The sequence below is a fragment of the Lissotriton helveticus genome, chromosome 3_1, assembly GCF_964261635.1.
Source record: "Lissotriton helveticus chromosome 3_1, aLisHel1.1, whole genome shotgun sequence".
Classification (NCBI taxonomy): Eukaryota; Metazoa; Chordata; class Amphibia; order Caudata; family Salamandridae; genus Lissotriton; species Lissotriton helveticus.
In genome coordinates, this window is record NC_136061.1 from 1,843,348,395 (window position 1) to 1,843,374,343 (window position 25,949).

The window sequence follows — 25,949 nt, forward strand, 5'->3', positions numbered from 1 at the left end:
GGGTCTGTCGTAGGCATAAGATCCCGGGATAAGCCTAAGGGCAGACTTAGCGTGGCATACACTAAGTGGAATTGCACTGCCTGTAAAATAGCTGTAGATTGGCCTAAAGAAGAATATGCAAGAGATTCAAAAACAAATTTAAATGTTTTTGGGAATGGTTGGTCATTGTAGACAGATTCAAAAACAGGAAGAAGTTATGAAAAAATATAATCAGGTCATTACCTATTTGAAAGGAAAGATGTCACAAAAGGAAACAGATTGGATAAAAATAGACAGAACTACTAAAGGATTGAAAGAATCAGTACATGCTTATTATGAAAGGCTTTTACAAGTATTTAAAGAGTGCAATGGAATTGAGAATATCACTGATAAAGAAATGAGACATTTTGTATATAGGTTTGTGTATGGATTAAGACCAGAATTAAGCCATATGATTAAGAAGCATTTGCTTTGCTGGCAAAGCTAAACGATTGATGAAATTATTTGTTATGTGAAATATTGTAGTGATGACATTGACACAAGGCATAAGAAAGTGAAAGAAAAATTAATGCCACTTCAAATGAAAGCAGCAAAAAAGAAGGATTTATCAGTACAGATTATGTGGAAGGTTTTCAGATGACTATTGGTATGAGAGGTGTATCAAATGGGAATACTGTGACACAAATTATACCGTTACTACAAGGGAGAGGTAAAAATACTAAAGTGAAATGAAAAATAAGCATCGGCGTCTAGTTTGGAATTGGAAACGCGAGTGTGGGAGTTTACTGGCAAATCAGAATCAGAATAAGCAAGTGTCAGTGCAAAGAGGACAGGGTATGCCGTTAGCTCCTGATACCTCAAGCACCTATGCAAAATCAAAATGTGAATGGTCAAGTATAGAGATACAATGCAAATGTGGGTTTTCATACAAATGATCAAATGAATTCAAATGTGCAGGTGACATCGCAGTATTTGATGCAATGGCCAGGAAATGATTCAGACACATCTCAGTGATGGTGCCTGAGGGGGGAGGAGGAGTGCCTGCTTGGCGTATCCTTAAAGGTTGAACAGTATGGTCCCTATGTGGATGCTGAGGTAGACGGAAATACAATGACGTTCCTCGTAGATACTGGTGCTACCCATTCCAGTGTGGGAACTGTGGAAATTCTCAACCTACCCCTCTCAGGAGAAAGTATCCAAGTTGTAGGTTTTTCAAACAAATTGATAAAAACCCCAGTAAACAAACAAATGAAAGTGCAAATTGGAGGTTTTCAAGATTTACCCGGATTTGTGGTGTGTGCTATAAGCCCAGTTAACCTATTGGGAAGAGACTTACTTTGCAAGATGGACCGTTTGATTTATTGAAAAACAGATGGAATAGCATTCCATACAGAAGATGAAGATGTGGCATACAAAATGGCAATGCAGAGTACAGAAGTGAATGATTTATTTCCATTATTTACAGCAAATGACTTGCCTGTTGAATTGAGATGTGGTGTTGTCTGATGTGTGGGGTTTCTCAGCGAAATATATTGGACTAATAAAAGGAGAAGCTCCAATTAAAATGACAGTTTAACCAAAAGAAAAATTTCAAAGAACACAATCGTATCAAACGAGTCCTAAAAAGATTGCCGGAGTGACTCCTGTAATTGAAATGTTGATTGAGCAAGGTATTTTAAAAGAGATTTTAGGTAGTCCATGCAATTCCTTTATTATGGGAATTTGCATACCTAATGGGAAATACAGAATAGTTCAGGATTTGAGAAAAGTGAATCAGATAGTAATACCTTTTTGTCCAATTGTGCCAAATCCAGCTGTGATTCTTTATCAAATTCCTTGTGAAACAAAATGGTTCACAGTGATTGATTTAAGTCAAGCATTTTTCTCAATACTTCTGCACCCGCGTAGCCAATATTTATTTGCATTCCGGTTTGGAGACCGTGTCGTGGCATGGTGCTGATGTCCTGAAGGGTATTCAGAGAGTCCTTCAATTTTCAATCAGATATTGAAGAAAGGTTTGGAGTCATTGGTAACGCCCAAAGACTCTGTCCTGATGCAATACATCAATGATCTATTAGTTGCATCAAAAACAAAAGAGACTTGTCTGACAGATACAATTGCTCTACTGAACCATTTGGCTGTAGGTGGGCATAAAGTGTCACCATCAAAACTACATTTTGCCAAAATTAAATTTCTTTATTTGGATCAGAAAAGAGTCTCAAAATCAGATTAAGTAAATTTTGAAAATGAATCCATCAAAAATTCTGAAACAAATTTAAATGTTTTTGGGAATGGTTGGTCATTGTAGACAGTGGATCAACAGTTTTTCCTTGATAGCCAAGCCATTACAAAAACTGACGCACAAAGATGTACAGTCAGATTCAGTACACTTGGATGAAAAATGTATAAAAGCATTTGTGGAGTTGCGAGACAGTTTGTGTCGAACACCCGCACTGGGAATGCCAGATTTTAATAACTTTACATTGTTTTTCATTGAACGTGACAGATGTGCACTATCAGTTCTTACACAAAAGTACAAAACAGCACATCGTCTAGTAGCATACTTTCCCCTATGTTGGATCCTGTGGCTGCAGCATTACCTGGTTGTATGAAAGCAGTTGCTGCTACTTGCATGAGTTTAGAGCAGAGTGAAACAATTGTGATGGGACATCCTTTGAAAGTGTATGTAACACATTTAGTTCAAATTTTGTTAACACAAACTTGCACACAGCATCTTACAAGTAGTCGGTTAACAAAATATGTAAGAGTGATTTTGAAAGCTGAAAATGTGACAGTGACAAGATATACAAATTTGAATCTAGCTACCGTGTTGCCAAATGCGAGTTGTGAAGTTGTAATGGATGAAGCAGATCATGATTGTTTGGATGTTACTGAGTTGTGTACGAAACCATGACCTGATATTTAGGACACACCTTTGTCTAAATCCGATTTTGTGATGTCTGTCTACGGGTCATGCTTGAGAGATCATGAATGTAACTTGAGAGCTGTACATACAATGTGTACAGTTGCAAATGTCATTGTAGCATCGTGGTTGAAACGAGTGAGTTCAGCTCAGGTAGCTGAATTAATTGGATTTACAAGGGCATGTTGTTTTGGAAAGCACATGAGAATAACCATATTTATGGATAGTGATGATGAAAAGGAAAATTGGATCAAAATAGATGGTACACGCAGAGCAGATGAGGAAGTATGGATTCAAACTGATGGAAGACCAATAATTCCAGATAGTCTGTTGTCTCAGAAGGCACAAGTCTATCATGGTTCTACACATGTGGGTAGAGATGCTACGATTAGATTGTTTAAGCATAATTGGTTTAATCCCAAGTTTAGAGTCATTGCAGAAAGTCTCTGTCAAAGATGTGTAACTTGTCAGCAACACAATGCAGGGAGGAAAACTGTTGTCAGTTTGGGATGAATTGGAAAAGCAGCAGGTCCAATTACTCACATGCAATGGATTTTGTGGAGCTGCCTCCTTGCATTGGTCTAAAATATGACTTAGTGATTGTATGTCTGTTTTCTTGCTGTGTGGAAGCTTATCCAACAAAACAAAATGACGGTTTAACAGTTGTTAAATTGCTTATTAGAGAGCTCATTCCTAGATTTGGATTTCCAGTCTCATTAGAATCAGATCATGGAACTCATTTTAATAAAGAGACAATTTGGATGATTTGTGCAGCATTACAAATTGAACAAAAATTACATTGTGCTCATTGGCCAGAAGGATCAGGTGTGGTTGAGCAGATAAATGGTACAAATAAGTCTAGACTTGCTAAGGTGTGTGCATCCGCATCACTGAAATAGCCAGATACATTGCCGTTGGTCTTGATGAGCTTGAAAAGTATTCCTGACAGAAGAACTGGACTGTCTCCACACGAAATTATGATGGGAAGGACTATGAGACAGCCAACGGTCCCAGGAAATCAAATGATGAATATAACTGATGACTTGGTACTCGATTATTGCAAAGGATTGTCTGATGTAGTGCGTTCTGTGTGTCATCAGGTTGGAAAAGTTGCAACTACAACACAATGAGAACAAGGCCATGATTTGAGCCCTGGAGAGTGGGTGCTCATCAAGAAACATGTTCGAGAAACATGTAAGGAAGTCATGTTTATAACCTCGATGGCATGGGCCTTATCAAGTGATCCCTGTAACAATAACAGCAATCAAAAGTGGTGGCTTGCCTAATTGGATACACGCAAGTCATGCAAGAAGAGTCCCAAGTCCATTTGAAAGAACAGAGTCAGTCGAAGTTGAACAGAAAGAAAGAATGAAACCTGAACAGACTAAGAATCAAGTAAAGTGGGCAAAAGCTACTGGGTATCGTAATACTGTCATTGCTAAAACTGAAAGCGAGTCGGTTCCTGAAACAAACAAAGAAAAAGAAAAAAGGGAATCAGCTACAAGAAGTTTTGAATCTAGTGAAATAGACAGTGTTTCAAGAAAAAACACAAGGAAAGGTGATAAATGGCCTCAATTAGTCTAGAGAGATAAACATACTTAGAATGAAAAAGTTTCAAATACCATATTTGAAATTTCTAGCCAATCTGAACAAAGTGATGCTGAAGGTGAAGAAAATAAGTGACAAAAAGAGTAAAAGTTGCAAACAAGAGGTATACAGCACCTGAATGGACAGCTGATGCAACAAACATCGCAGAAGAAGAAATCAGAAGCAATTTATCATATGAGCCATCCTAAATGAACTGTGCTAAAGAAAAGGGGTGCAGAAAAAGAGAGAGGAAATTTGAAGATGAATTAAATGGTATAATATATATCAAGACCTAAGGTTCAAAAGAAAAGATTAAAAAAGAGTGGGATACAAAAATTTTATCAAACGTGTTTCGTTTTTTTTATTAGATATTTTTTATATAGATTTACATAGCTAGAAATGAGACTAACAATCAAAATCAGGGTTTAATTAAGCAGCAATGTTTTATTGCTTGTTTCATATGTGTTCTTTTAATGTTGATTGTTTGGTTGATTTTCATTTTAATAATACCTAACTTTATGTATTTTACTAAAGTTAATATTACTAATAATGATGCTTTCACAAAGGTTAAAGTAAAGAAAGATCTTAAAGAAGATCTGGAGACTAACATTAAAGAATTAACAGGAAGTGACTTACACCAAGATAATTCTAATAATGATTTTTTGTTAAATCTTTTTACAAAATTGTTGAGTGAATACATTTGTTTATGAAGAAATGTATGATTCTTGCAAATGTTTTTATGTACTGACCATTCATATTCTGAAAACTTAGATAAAAGTGACTTGATAAGTATTTCAGAGTTTTTCATTATTATGAGTTTTTCACATATTTGTACATATTATGACTGTTGGTATTAAGTTAGAAATTTCCTTCATTAGGGTCCTCATGAGGGGAATTGTATTTGTCTTTCCATTACCAAGTCCCTATTAGATCTACGGAAGGATTCATCGGAGGCCCTGTTTTTGTAAGTGGTTAATAAGTTCTCATGGGCCCGAACTTCTAATCATAAAAGAGTCTAGTGGTATAAAAATTTGTGGTATCTTTAAGGATGAATACAATTTGTCTCCGGTTCTGCTGCATCACCATGTAACTCTAAGGGGCAGATTTACAAGCCCCTTGGAAACTTTTACGCCGCCGTTGCGTCACTTTTGTGACGCAGCGGCGGCGTAAACAATGCGCCACATTGCGACTTATTTACAACGTGACGTATCTAGGCAGATGCATCACGTTTTAAAGCCCTGCGCCAAATGAAACCTGCGTCAGGTTTCATGTGGGCGTTCTGTCGCAGGGTGGGCGTTCTCTCGCAGGAAAGCCCCGTAAAACTGACGCAGTGAAATCTACAGGATTTCACTGAGTCAGTTTTACGACACTGCTGCGTCAAATCCTTACGCCTGCTTGAAGCAGGCGTAAGGAGTGCGCACCACGTTGAGTATGGGTGGCCCATGTGCATTGCAGGAGTTGCGTCGCGTTTGCGACGCGACTCCAGCAATGCGCCGCCCATACGCCACAAGATGCGTCACACATCTTCCCTTCCTTGCACCATGGAGCGCCGCATTGTAAATGCGGCGCATCTGTGGTGGCGGAAGGAGGGGATTGGATGACGCATCTGTTCTGGCGCATCCCTGCTGATTTGCAGAGATGCGCCAGAACATGTAAATATGCCCTGAAGTCTTGATCCTGGGGTGAGTAGTTGTGCATGTATGTCGGCATATGTCTAACTGTGCAATGTAGTATATTAGGTCAGCAAGCCATTGCTTAAATTTAGAGGTCCTTCTCCTTCCTCACCTGCTCACCACCAGCTGCTTGGCCAGCAGTAGAGGCAAGGCCACACATTTCCCTTGTTGTGCTTCTATGTCTTTGACATGGCCTAATAGAGCTTCCAGGGTGTCCAATTGCATCTCTCCTTCACCATGTTGGATAGGGCTGCAGTGACCTCTTCCCAGTAGGTAAATACATTGGGTCAGCACCCCACCAGATGGAGGAAATCCACCTTGGGCAACCATATCTGGTGCAGCGGTCATCAAGGCAAAGGGGACAATATGCAGCCTCACAGGGGTATAATAAAATTGGTGCAATCTTTTTAGCGTCTCAAAAACGGAGGGCTCCTTGGCAGTCCTGAGAAATGTTGCCAACAGCTACTTCAAATCCTATAGCATATAACAGTATCCATTGAGGAATGTGGGGGACTACCCACAAACTCCACCGCTGTAAAAAAGAGGCTCTGATGATAAAGGTCGCCCCAGACAAGCTATTTTCTGGCCATGAGTCACCACAGTACATAGAAGTCGCATGCTTAAGTGAAAATCGCGGAAACTAGTACATCTCTCCAGATTTCCAACCATTGTACAATGCCAGTACACTGCAAATTTCCGTGCAAATTTTAACATTGGAATCCCCCACACAATCTACCACACTGGTTGCTCAATCCCACCAGGGAATTCTCCCCTCCCAGGAAGAACAGACCAATCCCAGAACAAACATATTCCCACCCTGTAACAGATTGCATTGCCTTTAGTAGAGGATTTGACCCATTGAGAGTACACCAAAGAGCTGAACAAGAATCTCAACTGGTGCTGAAGGTGCTGAAGGACTCAGTGATGTGGCTAACTTAGCCTGTTTCTGGTACCCTGTTACTTATGAAGTTTTGGTGTGCAGTGCCCTCTCTGCAGGGGCCTGTTCCAATAGTGCAGCATGGGAGAGGGCATAGCAAGGAACAGTCTTGGTGTATCTGGTTGTCGCTCAGCAGGTAGACTTGCAGCTTCATATGTAGCAGTTGTCCCTAAGGCCACCCTCAGTCCTATCAACCTTCCTAGCTTTTTCCTTCTGCCTCCCTAATCTGGGTCAGTCAGAGGCAGAAGTTGTTTGCGAAACTCAGTGGCCTGTTGCGGAGTCTAAAAATGTGAAGACATATTGTTGTTTCCCTTGTACAGTGACTGGCAGTCTTGCATATTCAATGTTCACTCTTTGCAGTTTTTGTTGACAGGTAGGAACTTGGTTATGCTTCTTGTACTACAGTGGTGAAGTGAGGAGAAAAAGAGAGGAAATCAACTTCAAAAAACAAGGGGGAAACTTGTTGAGCCAGACAAAGTGCCATGTCCTTGTCTCTTACATTTAAGAGGAGATTAATAATGGTCCGTGCTGGGACTCCTCTGATGGTCTACAGGTGAGTGTAATTGCTCTCCCTCGTTGCCACTCCTAGAATTGCTTTCTGTCATTTCCTCTTCTGTATGCTTGGTTCTGGTCTGCTCAAGGGTGGCACCACCAGGTTTCTGGTATAGAGACTGCTACAGGACATGAGTTCTCTTTCTAGCCTTGTTAGGTGATCGCCCAGCGAGTGTCGGATTCCCTTGCGTTTAGTTATGCAGAGGCCTTGTATAGTGACCTTAAATGTCTCCTATATGGTGCCCACTGAGATCACTGTGCCCTCATTATATTTAAAGAAGTCTACAATTTCAGTCTGTAGCTCATCTGCAAATACCAAATCTATCAGTGTGTGAGGAAAGAGACGTCAGGCCACATCACATTTGTTGTGCTGGGTATTGCAAGCTGTAGTAACACTGGTGAGTAATATAAGAGGGTGCATGCCATATACATGGTTTCATGCACCAAGGTACCCTTGTCATGAGTCACCAGCTAGTCATCCTAAAATGAGCAGCTGCTAGGCTCCAGTAACTGGGTAGTAGATGTGATTTATCAAACCTCTCCAGGAGCACACAATTAAAATCTCCACCCCATATCAGGGGGTGTGAACCTTTTGAGAGGATAGTACCCCGAAGGGAGTCAAATAAGATGGAGCCATCTGTATTGGGGCCATAGCAATTCACCAGTGTGATTGTAGTGGTGCCCAACCGGCCCCAAACAATAGCATAGTGGCCCTGAGCATCTGATTGGGAACCTAGAGGGTGACATGAGATATATCTTTTTAAATAATAGCTCCTCCTCATGAACAGGAAGAGTTTGATGATAAAATCCTATAAGCATCCCAGCGGGAAGCAAAGTCACACACTGAGAGTGGGTTAATGTGGCATTCCTGCAAAAAAGCTCTCTGGGTCTAGTGTCAGTCCTGATATGACGGAACTTGTTTAATCTTGTGAGGAATGCTGAGACCTCGCCCATCCCATGTTAAATAGGCTGTAAGCTTGGCCAGTCTTTGTCTATATTGTTGGGCCATGAGTCACTGCATTACATTGAAGTTGTGTGTAAGTGAATAATGTGGAAATGTGTAATTCTCTCCATATTTTCAACCATCGTTCAATGACAGAACACTGCAGAATATGGTGTAAATTTCCCACCAGGGCATGCGTCCCTCCCAGTTAGAATAGTTAAATCCCAAACCAAACATATTTCCACCCTGTAAGACCTTTCAAAGCCGTTAGTAAAGGGTTTCCCCATCAGGAGTGCATCAGAGAGCAGATTAAGAACCTCAACTGCTGTCTAGGGTGTCGGGAAGCTCAGTAATGTGGCTATCTGTTGGGACAATACTTAGCCTGTTTTTGGTTTCCATTTATTTATCGAGTTGCTGTGTGTGGTGTACTCTCTGTGGGAGCCTGTCCCAACAGGACACTATGAAAGAGGGCGTAGGAGGGATCTGTCTGGGTGTATCTGGTTGTCATTCAGCAGGTATGTCTGCAGCTGTCAGTAAAGGGTGGGACGGAGCTTTGCATATATCAGTGGTCTCCCTCACGCCGGCCCCCAGTCCCCATCATTTGTCTAAAGCTATCCATTCCTTTCTGCTTTTAAAATCTGGACCTGTCATAGGCAAGGAGGATCCAGAGGTTGCTGATTTTCATCTCCTCCACTGGCAGTGCCTGGAAGGAGGGGCGGCCGGCATGGCTTGAGGGTGTGGGGTGCAAGCTCAGGAGGGGCAGGGGGCATGGGCAGCATTTTAAAAATAAATAAATTAAAAACATAAAACTTACCTTGCCGCTGTAGCTCGGTCCCACATTTTCTCTCCTGCTCACCTGTGCAATGCAGCGTTGTGATTGGTATGAGCACTGCAACACAATGCTCAGCCAGGTGCTGGAGGGGTGGACAGGTTCTCCATGCAGGCTGTAATGCAGTCTGCATGGAGAACAGGGGATTGAGCATGACTGCTTTGGGCGGCCTGAGAAGGCTGACCAAACAATCATTGCACATAGGAGTGTTCTACGCTCCTCCCCTGCAGATCATTTCCACGCCTTTAGGCGCTGCCGCAGCAGGAGGAAAAAATAAAATAATAATAACATTCACTTATTATCATTTTATTTTTTCCTTTCTCTGCTGCTCCTGCAGTGGGGCGATGCTCCACCATGTTAGCTGAGGAGCCACCACTGCTTGGAAGTTGTTTGAGGACTCAGTGGACTCTTTTGGTGTCTGAAAGACATGAGCAACATGGAGGGCCGTGCCCTGGTCTCTGTTGGTGGTCTATTGGTGAGTGATCATTCCACTCTCTCATTGATCAACAAGTGGGTGAATGCATCCGCTTCAAAAAGTATCACTAGCACAACTTCGGTGTAGTCTTCAATTCTACCCATGTTTTTGGTATCAGAACCTTTCACTATCCAATTATCACTGCGGCAGGAGCATGCGACTATATCTTAATTTTTGACAGTAATAACTTTCAGTGCCTTTTTCCATGTAGAAGAGTGATTTGCCTTTCGTTGCAAATTAATCTTCTTCATTTGAGATCTGAATGCAGCTTGTAGAAGTTCATTAATCCACCTTAGAGAAAAGAACAATACTTTTGTTACCTATCATCCCACTCGCAACTGTAGTTGTATTATTAGTAGCCTCTCCTATTGCTTAAGGCTCACACTGCCGATTCAATATGGGGTCGTCTGTGAGGGTGAGTGTCCAACCACACACACCTACCTAACATTGAGAAGGAACTACTTTTTGCATATCAAGTAGGTCTTGAGAAGGGCAGGGGACCCACTACTTTAATAGGCATTGCTTCTTCAGAGACATTCTTTTCTATGTGGTTTTTGCGTAATGACCCTTACTTCGCAAAATTCGCTCCCACATCGGGTCCTGCCTTACTTGCTGCAGAGTCAGCACTACATGTTAGTGTCTCTCGGTGTAAGAGCAGATCTACTTGCCGATTCCCCTCCAGCTATGCAAGCTGTTTGTGCGGCCTCATTTGAATGGGATCATCACTCAGCCTTCAGTAAGTGTCAGAAGGGTGGCACCACTCTGAATTGGCCTGTTCCCTGGTCTCACCTTCTGTTTCTCTTCCACAGACAGCGGAATCATTGGGTGAGGCACATCCTCCTTGAGCGGGCTCAGCCCTACTTAAGGGCCCGTTATTGGCCACCATCCAAGGTAGAATTCTTCCCTCTCGTCAGCTATTTCGGGGGTGGTCTCCCATAAAAATCACCCTCATCAGTCCCACAGCTCACAGGCAGGAAGTCCAGGGCGGGAGCTGGTTGCCAGTCATAGTTTAATGGTAAAAGACTGTTGTTGGACCCAAGAACAGTTCGCTGGCTGACACTTCACATTAGCATGATATGTGGGCAGTCAGTGCTGTTGTGAAAGGGAACATTTTTATGTTGGCGGGAGACTTGGGAGGTCATTGCTGAGGCAAAGAGCCCAGAACCTCTGTATTTTTATTTGGAGACCAGTTTTTACAGTTTACATGTTACAAGAGTGCACTCTGACACCACCAAAGGGTCCATGATGTGGGAAGGCACCTCTTGGGTGTCAGAACTCACTCCAGCTGAGGCCAGTAGCAGGGTCCAGACAGGTCTTGTTAGTGCTGGTCAGCTGGGCAGTTATAGGGAAGGCCTCTGGAATCTTGTTTCGCTGTAACTCAACAGGGCATCATCCAACTGACTCCTGGGGGTATATGTACAAGAACAGCTGCTAACTAGTGTTAGCGTTAGTTAGCAGTAGTCTCCGTAAGGAGGCCTAGCACCAAAAAAGTTGTCCCTGTTAGCGATGTATTTACAATAGTCGCTATATGGCGATAGTTTCAGGTAGCAAAGTGAAAACTGCCGCTAACACTAGCGTGAAGGCGATACAAATTCTGACGTTAGTGGCCGAAAACTGATGAAAAGCCCGTTTGCTGACAAAAGACTCATGTTAGTCAGCAAAACTTCACCTTTTTTGCCTCTAGAGGCAAAAATAGCAAAAAAGTCCACCTCCAATAAAAAAATTAAAAGAAAAACAAAGGAATGCAAAATGGAGCAGCTAGGGACAAGTGCAGCACAGATCAACAACCTCCTCAAACCCCCCAACAGTCAGGATGACCAGCCATAGTCCCAGGGGAAGAATTACTCTGCGCTTCACGAATAGGCGGAGTAGGCAGCACCCCCCACACTCCGCAGCGGAGCAGAGTTGACACCAGCCCCGCCTCTCAGCTGCCTTATTAACAATAGTTATAGAAGCTTAAAAAACAATAGTATGCAACTTCACGCGTAAGGAGGCCCTGTTGCATCATCTGTATTGGGAGGTTACCCAGCAGACTTGGAGGCAACTGCTGTACCCAGACTTGTGAAATCCCACCTAGCTGAGGCACCTGCTAGCTGAGTCACAGATTTGCAGAGAGTGCAGCGGATTGAACCATGGTTTCAATGTCCAAGTGAGAAGAATCTGGGACACGTAGCAGAGGAGGCCCAGGGGTCGAGTCGAGTCAGCCCAGGCCTAGTGCCTGTGGGTGACGCACACCCAGTGCTGGCTCCTCTGCATTGCAGCTTTGTGATTGGCTTAGGGAAGGGAGCCTGGCTGCCTGCTTCCTGTTCCTTGAAGCAGGAGCACAGAAGACGTGGGACCTGGCCTCAAAGTAAGATTGAAAAAAATATATGTTAATAACCTCGCTCAGTGTCCTTTCCTATGTTTCTCACCCCCCAACTATCCAGTCCCCCCTGCAGCACTACTTAATGGTGGCCGCTGCGCAGCATGCGCAGTAGGTGTACCACTGGTGCACCAAAGGCAAGCCTGTCTGCGTCCGTCCGCCCCTGGACCGCGGTCAGCGCCAGGGACACTCCCTCTCAGACACTCCACCGCTACTACGCCAGCACCCTCCTCGCCATCAGCCCTGTATGCCACACCACCTGCCATTTAGCATTACGGTAGAATTCCCTTGCACCCTGTGGCTGTCAAAACTGCAAATGCACCTGCTGCCACATCATCACACAAGCGCCTCCTGCCACCCAGCAGGCCAATAGCGCAGCTGATTGGCTCAACTGCATCCTCCTCAATGTGCGGTCCTTCCACAAAGACGCAACAGAAATCCGGGACCTCCTCAACTCCACCTCTTCAGACATAGCCTTGCTCACAGAATCCTATACCAACCTCTGTTCTGGATTGGACATCACTATTACCATCCACAACTGCTACAAATGTTCCCTCACTGACCACCCAGAGTGCCCAGGAGGAGATATTGCCATTGTCTCAAAAAGCACATACCAACAGACCACGCACTCTAATGATCCGACGGCTGACATTGAACACCTCCACTTCCAGATCTGGACCAAACTAAACTCCACCCTCTGAGGCACCCTCGTCTACAGGCCCCACAGCCCATGAACCCCCATTCACTGATGCCATTGTACACCTCATCAAATCCCAGACTCTCCCATACACTGACTACATTCTATTCTTACACCTCAAATTCCACCTAGACAACCCTAGGGACCAGAACACCACCACCCTCCTGGCGAACCTCACCAACATCAGACTCAAGAAGCTAGTTACTGAACACATAGCCGGACACACGCTCACACAGTCTTTTCTGCCAGCGGGACCTTCAACTTCAGCCACACCCCGAACTCTCCTGGACGGACCATCATAGTATACATCACGACTTCACCACGCCCACCACCATCATCCCCCCCCCAGCTGCAGCTGAATCAAGGCCTTCAAATAACTTTTTGGCAACTTCTTCAGCATCACAACTCCACTTAAGCTTACAGATACCAACACCTCAGCGTGCAAACTCCACAGATAGAGCTTCAACTGTGCCCACCTCCTGGCAGCTACTCAGTGTCAGTGGACTAAGCATCTGGGGGTCGCGGGCTACTGGGTAAGGTGACAGCAGACACCCTGGATGCCAAACTATACTCTGAACAAAGGGACGTATCTAGACAAATGCGTGACCTTGTGAACCCCTATGCCACAATATACCTGTGCCAGGTAGGCTGCATGCAGGGTGGGCGTTCCCACGCAACAAATCCTTGTAGGAGTGGCGCAGTGAAATCTATGAGATATCACTGCAATAATTCTATGATGCAACTGAGTCAAAACTTTATGCCTGCCTCATGGCGGGCATAAGGGTGATGCTGTGCCATAGGGATAGACTGCCCCATGCATTGCTGAGTTGCATCATGCTTGTGAAAAAATTGCAGCAATGCATGACTTTAGTGGCGACGGATATGTCAGGAATATTGACATATCTGTAATCCCTGCGACATGGTCCACCGAAAAGTAAATATGGCACATCCATGGTGTCGAAAGGAAGGTGCAGTGAAAAGTGTTTGCAAATCTGCTTTGTCACAGCGATGCAACACTTTTCATGAATGAGGCCCAGGATTGTGCCCTTTCTTATTGTGGGGCACATTCTTGAGCTTTTGATTTTGCGAAGGGCAGTGCAGCAATATTCTTTGCCACGCTATCCAGCACCACAACCTCTAAAATGAGGCCCCAAGTTTTTGCACCAATTTTTAAGACCCCCTGGCCATCCTGCTCAGGAGAGAAACACCTTTCCCTATACGCAATGCTATTGTGTCCCATGTGATACCAGATGAGAACCATTAATAGTCATGTGACTATGGATACTGATAGAAAGGCACATTTGGTTATGGTAGAAAAATGCAAAATTTGTGAAAGTGCCATTTTCAGAATAGTAATTTAACATCTGACTTTACTATTAAAGAGGATTTTAAATTCCAAATCAAATTAATCAAAGTAGTATTTATCCACCTGCTCCCAAACTGAAGTTATCACTTATTAAGTGCAATAAGGTAACCCCTTGTTAGTGTAAGGAGATCTAGCCTTCTTCCAGTAAAAAATAAACTTTTTCACTGCAAGGACATGTAAAACATAAGTACGTGTATCCTACTCAGTGTTTAATTTAAACTGGTAGTTCTGGTGCTTGGCACCAGCACTTAATTGTCAGAACTGGCACCTATTGCAGTCTGCCACATGGTGGCGCTGTTTATCTTATTTAGAGAGTGGAATAACAACAGTTATTTATAAATTCAATATACATTAGAAATCACTAATAGCCGCCACCCAAGCCATTCTTATAGTTTGGTGGCCTTGAATAATCTGCATGCTCATACTTGTAGGAGTGTGATGGTTTGTACACATGTTTGCAATTTAATTGGCAGCACTGGCAGGGTAAGCTGAAGTGGCCTGCTGGTGAGGGCTATGGCATCTATTTTCTTTTACAAATTAAGCACTTGTCCTACTTTCTAAATAGCATGTATTCTGCCCTTTGAATCTTAAGGGACTACCCTAGGGGCAACCTATGAACATTAAAAAGGAAGTTTTAGGCCTGAATAAAGGTTTATTTTTCCAGGTTAAAATAGAAGTTTAAAACTCCAATACAGGTTGCAGTGGTATGCCTGAGACTTCTTTAAATGGCTACTTAAGTGAGTGGCACAATGAGTGCTGCAGCCCACGTGTAACATTTAACTTACATGCCCTGGGTACATGTAGCCGCATTTACTAGGAACTGATAAGCCACTGTTACTCAAAGTACCAATCGGGGCTGCATGCGGCCCTCCCAAACTTTACATGCATCCCCCTGGTCAACAGCAGCAGTGAGCTGCTCTTTACTCATCTCAACACTAACAATAAAAAGATGAGATATAAACAGTCAGGCATCTAATTAAATGTTAGTGTGTGTTAAAGGGAGGAAATAACGAGTAAGTTCTGCACTGCTCAACTTTAGGAACATCTTCGTTTTAAAAGACATACTACAGCAAAAGTGTGAAAATATGTTAGTCTCTCCAAAATTAAACAAAAACATTTGACATGCGGAACCTTTTTACATTAATACATGAGATGATATCACATATAATAATATATTCAGAAGAATATTTTAAAAGTGATAGTTTTCAAACATGAATTTAGAAACATTTAAATCTTCCTTTCCGGTCCTCTTATTCGAGATAATGAAGAAAAAGGAGGAAAAGAGAAATGAAACAAATGCCTAGGATCACATAATTTGATAAAGTGAGGAAGCCGGGATTAATCCCAGGCTTTTTGATTTCCCATTGTGCAATTCAGCCACTAGAAGTATATGTTTTGCTTCCCCTACACCCACCTTACTGCCAACTCCCTCAGCCTGTATGCCAACCCTATAGCATATCAATGTGGCACCCGGTCACATCACAGACCAAACTTATTGGCTCCAGGGACACTGTTCGTGAGTATCCATGTTATAAGCAAATTAAATGTGTCAACTGGGTGTGTGTCAATTTTACTGTGTTTTAAAGGGAGAGAACAAGCACCGTATCACTGGTTAGCATATATAAAGTGCCCAGAGACCTAATGCCAACTAAAACAAGTCCAGTAAAATGTGGAGTAGTGAACACAAATATCTGTGGGAATATCACACAAAAGATATTTCCAACAGTGAGATGTTGTAAGGCCTGAGAGCCATGTTGTGTGGACCATAAAATCTGCACAGATTAGGTGTGGTGGGAGGAATAGTCAGGTTTTTGTGTGAGAGATCCACATGTGCCAAGCTGTAAGCCATGTTCAGTTACCGTTGTTGATCTTTCAAAATAGGAGTAACGTATGGAGCTGCAATGAACAGTGGTGGGTGGAAAGTGTAAAAACTGCACAAAGTGAGAGACTGAAGCATGCAAGTCATATTGACTTCAGTGATTTTGAGAGAAGAGGATATGGGTGTTAAATCAAAAAAAATAATGTACAACTTTCCACATATAGGGCAGTTGAGAGCTTATTTTCTACCTAAAGAGTGACTGTGAGGGGACAGAAGACAGGGACTAGAAGTGTGACAGGGGTGTGAAGGGTCACAGGCCTGGAAGTGTAACAGAGACTTGTAGTGTCACAAGAATAGGGACGATGACTGAGAAAGGGATAGGAGGGTAAAAGGAATTGGAAGGATGGCCCAGATGGAAAGTGTGACAGGGTTGAGAAGGCTGATGGAAAATGAGAGTGTGACAGTGAGTAGGAGAATGACAGGGAAGAGATGGGTCTAAAAGATGGTGAGGATAGAGAGGGCGACAGCAATAGAGACGTTGACGTTGACTGGGATGTGAATGTGAGAGGATCTGTGAGTGGAACAAGGATTAAGATTAGTCCTAGGCACAATTCAAATTAGGTGTTCTTTACCATGCTTACATGTTTGGTGCAAAATGTGCCATGCCAAAGTCACTGGTGAAGTTTTGTGCTTGAAAGAAATAAAACATGTCATTCCTTTCACAAGACTTTGTGTTCAGATTCCCAATCTGCCTTGGAAGTCAGAATAAGGGCTCATTTGAAGCTTGAATCACAGTTACAGCTCGAAGATGCTGAATTCTCTCGAATGTCCCCCTCTGTCTCTCAATGTGCATGGATTACAAGAATGCTTAGTTCCTCGGCAAGCCCAGGGTGAGGACCCCAGGGACTTGGTTTCCATACATCATTTCCCAAAGTGCCAAGGATGGGGACCCGCAAGTCCGGGTAAACCTCCCCCTGCTTCCTTAGGAAAGGAAGCTCTGACCAGAAACTGGGTCAGAGCCCCAGCAGATCTGGAGGTGGAAGTCACCCGGCACTGAGATCTGTCCCATGGCCCACCATGCAGCTTGGATCCGCTAGCCCAGGAAGGCTTTCCCTGGTTGCTCAGTAGAAGAAGCTCTGATCAGGCCCGGGTTTAAGCTCCGGCTATTCCAGGGTGAAGGCCGCACAGCTGTGGACTCCCATCTCTGGCCCACTGTTAGACCTGGCATCTTTTGTTTCCCCTGTCTTTTTGCTTTCTGACCTCAGGTTTTTGATAGCATACAGGACTTTTTTTGCTGGTTTAGTGTCTCTGCACACTTTCACACTGCTGTTCAGTTTTAAAATGCAAGTGCTCCTATGGTAACTTGTGTTATGATTGGTTTTCCATGATTGGAATATTTGATTTATATGTAAGTCCCTAGTACAGTGTAATGTGTGTACCCAGGGACTGTAAAAATAATGCTACTAGGTGGCCTGCAGCACTGGTTTTGCCTCCCACAAAAGAAGTCTTTTAAAAGTATCTTATACCTTCCCCTGCAGAGTCTGCATGCCAGGCCTTAATCTTCCCTTTGCTTACATGTAAAACACCCCTAAGGTAGGCCCAAGGTACCCCCATGAGTAGGGTGCCATGTATGTGACCAGTAGGACATGTAATGTTGTATTTTTACATGTCCTGATAGTGAGATACTGCTCACTTCAGTTTTCACTGTTTCAATGACTAGCTCTTCCATAGGTTGACATTGGATGTCCCTTGTAACATTTTACACGTGTAACGTTTGATTGGAAACAGCTAAAGATTGGAAGTTTAGGCTCTCTGAACTTAGAATTTAATAAGACACCTTTTAGAAAAGGTGTTTTTTAAGTTACGTGTTTGAAAATGCCACTTTAAGAAAGTGGACATTTTCTTGCTTACCCATCCTGTGTACCTCTGCCTGTTTGTTTATTCACCACCTGGTTTTGATGTGACAGGAGCTGGAATGTGCATTCACTCTAGACAGTCACGAGGGGGGCTGAGCTGTGTCCTGCTTTTCCTGGTTGACTCATAGCCAGACTGAATAGACCGTTCCGCATTTAAAGAGGTCTGAGGAGTTTTCACTAGCACCTGAATAGTCTGTGTCTGCTCTGCACTATTCTGTCTCCACCTCCTGTGGTGAAGCTGGACTAGAGAAGACAGTACTGTTTTTTAATCAACCAAAAGACTTTGTGCCAAAACGTCAAAGGGAAAGTTGGTATAAGTATTGGGACCCTGACCCCAGAACTTTAGAACTTATTTGAACTAAAGGACCTGCCAAGAAGAAGAGCTAGAAGAGCTTCCTGGGGGAGTACTCCCACTTTGCTGAGTGTTGCTTTGTTGGGTTGGCCTGCAGTTGCTGCTTCTGTCTTGGGCAGTCAAAGGACTGGACTGGCCTTTCTGCAACTATTTTTCCTTAGGTTCTCCAAAGGCTTGAGGTAGAGCTTGCCCCCTGTTCAAGAAATATCAGGCACAGCAAAGACTTCAAGATCATCTGTAGGCTATCTGGTTTTAGGTTTAACCCTATAATAACGGATAAAACCCCACCGAAGGAAAATAGCCATCACCGGTGTAAACATATAAACACCTTTGCAGCCACAAACTAAGTGCCATTCAAAGAAAGAAAAAGATGAGTGAAAGAGGCATTTTTATTTCTTCCTGAAGGGGCCAATACAATGTAACTTTGTTATATGAGGTAGCATAAAGAAAGACTGGGCTAACATTATTCTGCTTAAGTTTTTTTGTTTAGGCATGTCCCTAAAATATTGTCTCTTCTTCCTTCTGCTTTCTTCAGTTTTGTGGTCTTTGTCTAAAGATGCAGTGGTTCGAAGCATTTTTTAGGTCTTGTTTAGTTATTTTATAAACTGTAGAGAATCAGGAAATATCAAAATCATATTTGATATTTTGGCTACATTTGATTTCACTGATAGGTAAAATGGCTCGTTCATAAAAATCTTTCCTAATATGTACCATTAAATTTACCCAAAGACAGAGAATGGGTGAAATCATTTAACCCCTTCCATGCTCATGACGAGCTGAGCTCGTCATGAGCCACAATGCTCCGGTGCTCATGGTCATCGCCCATGGAACGCTCAGGTGCGGGGAGAATTCCCCCGCTGTGCTGAACGTTCCACGGAGCCAATGCACCTGTGACGAGCTGAGCTCGTCATGAGCACAGGAGCACTGTGGCTCATGACGAGCTGAGCTCGTCATGAGCATGCGGGCGCTGTGCGCGCCCCTCTCCCCCTCAGCACAGCGGGGGAATAACCACTGCAGCGAAGGGGTTAATACATCATCCCCCTTTTCTAGTGAGTCAGTATTGATTGCAAGTGAATTGCCAAACACCCCAAGATTTAAACATTTAATGCAATATGTAGGTATATATGAAAACAATGTTGTCACCAAGCATCTGAGATCGTGGTGAAAACATGACACCAGACATTTGGTAAAAATGAAATGCAGTGTTGCTTGGAAGGCTGCTGAAAAAAGTTCCTACCAATATCAATAAAGATTGGAGTGATATTGTTTGTATTTGCAGTAATTCAGCTACGTATGTGAAAAAGTTGTATGATGGTCTGTCAAAATCGATATCTGAGCTAAAGTGCTTCCTTGTAAGAGATAATTGTCACTTGCTGACGGTATGCTGAAAGCATCTTTACAATCTTCAGAGTTAATGAAGAATGCTATTGACTTTGTAGTCCATTCTGGTGCAGTAAAAATGTATTTGGTACTCGTATACCATGTGCACATGCACTATCAGTGCAGAAAGCAAGCAATAATTAAACAGTGTTTCTGTTATTTTTAATGGCGTGAAAATGTGTAACCACTGATAACCTCCAGAATTTAGCAAACTTAGAAAATGAAAACTGGAAAGCCTAATCATCTGCTACCAGCATCAGTAGCAGTGTGTTTTGTGCTCCAACACAAGAAAAAGCAACCCAATGCCATCAACCACGCGGCTGTCTGCTCTGTGGCCTGTTGGCACTGCAGAAAGCACCGCCCCTCTTTGCACCGCATTCCTGATATCACCGATGACGAAGTCTGATGCCCTTTCTTGACCATGCCCTGAGGGCACTGCATTCTTCCCTGCATCGCTTCACATGACAGCCTTGGTGTCCCCCACATCGGCATTTCAAGCCAACTTTGCTGCCGCTCGATGACTCCTTCACCGAACTCTGGGACCAACGCCTGCTGGCAACACCTCTTCAAAGTTCACCACAAGGTCTACACCATCCTATATTCCCATGGTACCATTTGCGAGACTTCCCGATACCGTAGCTAGCCTGTGATGCCACGGCCAGCCTGAACTGTAGGATTTGTTTGTTCACAATGCAGTGATAGCCCCTGACTGAGCTATCGACTTCAAGGTACTGTATTTAAAGTCTAATTTTGCATTATTCAAGGTGCATACCTCTGTAACCTAGTGGCCTAATTTCTAACACCCTCCATGCCACAAAGTGCCTGGAACAAGGTCCTGCAGTCACAGAGAGGTTCTGTCTGCTTTTCTGCCTTCAACAGCTCTGACTGTGCCCCAGATTGGAAGTCTTAGACTCTGGGCTCTGTTACCTTGCCTGTCATGCTTTGGAGTGCCAGGGGCCCACCGGCCAAGGGAGGCCTCTCCTGCTTCTCCAGGTTCAGAAGCTCTAAAGGACCCTTGGGACAAAGCCAGAGCAGACCTAGTGGTAAACGTCTCTTTTCCAGGCCTGCGGTGTAACACAGTGCTGTAAGCCTGGGGAGGTCTACCCTGCTTGTCAGGCTTAGGAAGTTCTGACCAGGCCCCAGGACAGAGTCCTGGTGGGCCCATAGCTGAAAGTCCAGTCCCTGGTCTATCATCTCTAAACGATTGTGTCGCAAAATGCCTTGTGCAGGCTCCTGCAGGCCTGGGGAGATCTCCCCTGCTTGTCTGGGTTCAGAAGCTCTGTCCTGGCACCAGGTCAGAGTCCCAGCAGGCCCTGGGGTGGAAAACCCTGGGCTCTCTGAACATGCCATTATGTTGCAAAGTACCTCAGGAGGCCTTCTCTGCTTGTCCAGATTCAGACTCTCTGACTAGGCCTGAGGTCAGATCCCTGGTGGGCCTTGGGTTGGAAGACCCCCACTCCTGGACTCTTTTCCCTTGCTCACTGTGTCTCAAAGTGCCCCAGGTTGCCTCAGGCTTGGAGAGGACTCCCATGCTGGTCTGTGTTCAGAAGCTCTGATCGGCCCTGGGACAGAGCCCCAGAGGTTGCTAGGATGGAAGCCATAGAACCTGGGCTCCGTTCTCTGGCATGCTATGTCACATAGTGCCTGGGACGGGGTCCCACAGGCCTGGGGAAGCTACCCCTGAATGCCTGGGATAAGAAGCTCTGATTGGGCCCTGGTTCAGAACTCAGTGGGCTCCCATCGCCCCTTTCTTGCTAACCAGCTCAGGTCCCTGGGTTAAACCTCCGTGAGGTCTCCCCTCAATAGCCCCTTGCCTGATTCCCAGCTCGGACTCTGAAAACCCAGTCCTCAGAATCTCTGTCCTCTTCAATGGAGAGCAGACTCTTTTTTTTAAAATTAAGACACAGCGCCACCAGATTAATGTGCTCCAAATTCAGGCATCTGGTTGCACACCATCAATTCCTATTTCTAAAGAGTGCCCAGATACCTGGGCTGCCCTGGAAGTCACAATGAGGGCTCATTCAACTTTGTGAATGCAGGCAGGAAGTCAGGTCATTTTTTTCTGGTGGCCCCCTCTGTCACTCCATTTTTTACAGTTTGCAAGAAGGGGTGGTAGCCTTGCTCCGGATTAGTCGGGACAGTGTTCTTGGATCCCCTTATGGCCTGGTGCTTCTCACCCAGTTGCTGCTTGGGTTTGTGGCTGCCTTTCAACCCAGTCTAAAGGGTTTTTCCTCTCAACCTTGCTTCACAGAGAGCAAGCAGGGATGCACAGTTGACATCCCAGTTCAGGGCGGCCTGCACAGAGACAGTTTAGCCAGTAATGTACAATGATTGATTGAGCACACTTCGTCCACTTGGGGATGGACTGCTTGACCAGCCTTGGCTGTTTTTTAAAAGACAGGGCATTCCACCCTGTCTGGATTGTCAGAAGCGAGGGTCTGCCTTTTGTGGAGGTCACTTACCAGAGCAAAGGCCAAGCAGCTTGGCAGCTTGTTAAGTGGTCTGACCGGAGTGGATGGGGTCGGTGGTGCTAGTCCTACATGCTGCTTGGAGGTTCAGGCCTGTGTGCTTGCCCCTTGCCCTTTTCCATCCAGTGTATTTCCACAGCCACTGCGAATGGGTGGCCCAGGCTGCACACCCTTATTTTTTGCTCATGGTGCACCTTGGCCTGCCTCGCTCTTTTGTTGTCATGGAGCAGGCTGGGCTTGCCAGTGCATGTATGACTTCCTTTTGCCACTAGCCCCCCTCTCCCCCAATCACCGGCAGGCAAGAAGGGGCTCCCAAAGCAGACTCCTCAGGTATGTGAAGGTTGGCCCAGGATGGGCATGCAGATCCTCCTCCAGTCCAGCAGTTGCAGCCACCTGGTTGATCCTGCCATTAGCTTATGATTGTCTCAAAGATTAAGCCACGCATGTGTGAGTACACATAATCAGTAAAGTGAAACTGTGAATGGCTCATTTAATCAGTTATGGCTGCTTTAATCGCTCCATCTGTTACGTGGAAAACTGTGTCAATACTAGAGCGAAGATATGCTAACAAGTGCTGTCCTCCTGGGATGCATGCATTGGTCGATAGGGTTCAATTCTGAAGAGGGAGTCTGAGAAATGGCTACCACATTCACGGAAGGCAACAGGCATGCAACTTACACACTCTCGACTCGGATAGGTAGTGGCCAAAAATAAAAATGCAGGTCTCTTTGGAGGCAGTTATATAGGTAATGATATTTTGGAAAACAATGGTTCTGAAATGGCCAAAAAAGGTCCAAGGTAGGTAGTCTCCGCTATGGGGACAAGGTACTAAAGTTGTAATGGATAATCAATGTTGATTGTCCATGACCACTTTATTACCTTGGTCCCATAGTGGAGACTACCTACTTTGGACCTTTTTTGGCCATTTCAGAGCCATTGTTTTCCAAATATTAATCAATCCCAGGTTCACATATTGGGGTCCCGTTGTTTCTGATACTGCGTATAAAAGCAATGAGACACTTTCAATCCTTTAACAGTGGTCTATTGGAGGGCACATGTGGTGCCAGCAGCCACAATAATTCCAGTTTCAAAAGTGAATATAAAAGTTGCTGCAGTTAAAAAGCTCCCAGTTATATCTTGGGATTGAGTTGACAATCTGGTCCAAGGTGAGCTACCTGTCCCAGCCTCTGTCCCTCATGCCCCCCATTGATGGTCTTGACTGAGTGTCCTGGGTGTCGGAAGCATTTACTTAAAAAAAAAAACATAGAGTGTTCAATGCAAGATGGTTGCTTGAGTACCTCAGTTAGGAATTATGGAATAGGACTCTGATTCTATTTTGTTGGGTTCTGGAACTGGGGCCATGATTAAGATGGATGACTAGGAGCATTCGTACTGTACCACTAGTGATGATATTCTTGAAGTGGCCGAAGATGAAGCAAAATAAAAGCATTTTCCAAGAATCTTTTCATCAATCAAGAACAAAAGTCTAAGGCTCTAAGACGATCAGATACCCTTGTAGTTCTGACAATAAATAATGTTGACTAGTGATCCAGCAATGTTATTCCCATGGTCAGCTAAGTAGCTTCTGGGATGCCAAAGTTTTTTGGTTCCTGGGGGTGTACGTTTGCAAAGCTGAAACCTAAAGCAATTGACAGAAGAACAACACCAGGAGTGGAGCTTGAGGCTTAATCTGACTCAACACTGGAAAACTCATTTGCTTGGACACGGAAAGGATTGACAGTTTGATAGTTATTTCTTGATTCTGTGGGTAGTGGTGCATGGTCGTTCTTAGTTGGTGGAGCGATTTGTCTAGGTAATTCAAATAAAGAACAAGACTCCTCCATGCTAACTAGTTGGTGACCCCCAGTGGTTGTCGTTCAGCTTCTTAGAGGGACAATTTGTGTTCAGCCACACAAGATCGAGCAATAACAGGTCTGTTATGCCCTTAGATGTTTGGTGCTGCATTCATACTACACTGGGTGGATCCGAGTGTTTCTACCCTTTGCCAAGATGACTGGGTAACCTGCAGAACCTCATTCATGATCGGGATTGCAATTATTTTCTATGAAGGAGAAATGCAAAGTAAGTGTAGATCATAAGCTTGCAATGATTAAGTCCCTGCCCTCTGTACACACCTCTTGGGAGGGAGCTGTATTTCTCCCAGGGATGTTCTAGCACCAATGTATGCACAACTGCCGGGGGACCACTGCCTCCTGGATCCGTGAGGCAGGATACCTCTTCCTCAGGCACCCTAGGGCACAGGATTGTAGTGGCTGATACAAATAAGTGAGACCGACTGCATTGGGAGGTCACCTCCTGTTTACCTGGTCCAGTCCTCATAGGGCGACTTGAGCAAACATAGACTGGCCTCAAAGGGGACTCTTGTCATGAAGATTTTAGAGAGGAACCCTTGAACTTAAAGGATTACTTTCTAGACCCCATCTTAAAAGGTTTGAGAGTTTTTTACTCTTCCACTGCTTTGTGCACCATGTCATCAAGTTCATTACCAAATAGTTTTAATCCTCTGAAATGTAATTTTTTAAGTAGACCTCACTGAGTGGAGCCTAGTTTCCATGACTTCATCCAAAGCAGTCTAGGACCAGCTATTGAAGCCCCAACTGACACTACGGCTGCCCACGAACATTCTCATTTTCTTGTTTCCCTTTCGGTCTCTTATTCTTTTTTCCCCTGCTCCCATAAATGTTACTTCTACACATGGTGCCAAGATTCTGTGGTGCAGGAGGTATTTGTTGTAGATAATTTGAGAAAGATTTTAGATGGTGTTTGCAATTCCAGTGAAGTGCAGCACCCCAACCAGACATGCACGTCACCTTAAATGATGCTGACAGTGACCACAAGCACGTTTGTGCATACATAAATGAAACCGGCTCTTGAGAAAGGGAGACAATGAAATGATGGATGTAAAGCAGGGCTTTCTGGCAGGAAGAAATCATGTGAAGGAAAAGAAACCGCTTTCTGTGCCACCAATGGATACCTCAACTCACCCTTGTGCTGACCACTCAGGGTTCAGAGGGTTTGCTTACATGGTTTTTGGTGGGAAGTGTCAGCAGTCCGGCCACAACTACAAAGTTGATAGGTGTTCCGAATGCTGAAACCGCATGTTAGTTGGTTTCCCAGAGATGCAGTGGCATGCATGCAAAATGTGATTGCTTGGCTGTTTCTTTTGCGAGAGAGCATGGTGGCACCATGCATGCTGAACCCTACCCATCATCACATGTTTTCCCAAAATGGCAATGGCATTGATGCAAGGTGCGAGCGATTGGCTGTTTCTTCCGGGAGACTTCAATTACAGTATCTTGTAACATCCACATTCTATGAGAATGTATTAAAAAAAAACTCTGCAGCGATCTCAGATGAAGAGATTGTAAAACCTGGGATTTTGTGCAGTAAATAAGAAGTATACACTGGGCGTAATCCTTCTAATCCTTTAGGGAAATATAAATCTTTAAAAAATAAAATAGTCCAACGTAGTAGAATGTGATTGTGAAGGTACTGCACTGACCTGGAAAAGTGTACAGTTCTAGTTAACAGCATAGCATGAAATACAATTCTAGTCCCCTTCTATTGAACAAGGGATTGGTTGAATACACTAAAGTATTGACTTTTTGAGATTTTTTTACAAAAGGAGCATTTCCTTCTTTGTAATGCAGGTAGAACATTTTAACAAACA

The 25,949-nt window shown here is 44.1% G+C and overlaps 1 protein-coding gene, 1 long non-coding RNA gene and 1 pseudogene across 9 annotated transcripts in view; 2 read left to right on the forward strand and 1 right to left on the reverse strand.

Moving 5' to 3' along the window:
* LOC144823886 (uncharacterized) overlaps positions 1-25,949 on the forward strand; it is a 1,846,314-nt gene that overhangs the window by 1,577,496 nt on the left and 242,869 nt on the right. The window lies entirely within an intron of this gene.
* LOC144823887 (uncharacterized) overlaps positions 1-25,949 on the reverse strand; it is a 322,915-nt gene that overhangs the window by 3,431 nt on the left and 293,535 nt on the right. The gene's annotated exons all lie outside the window — the stretch shown is intronic.
* Positions 22,649-24,467, forward strand: LOC144825449 (18S ribosomal RNA; annotated as a pseudogene).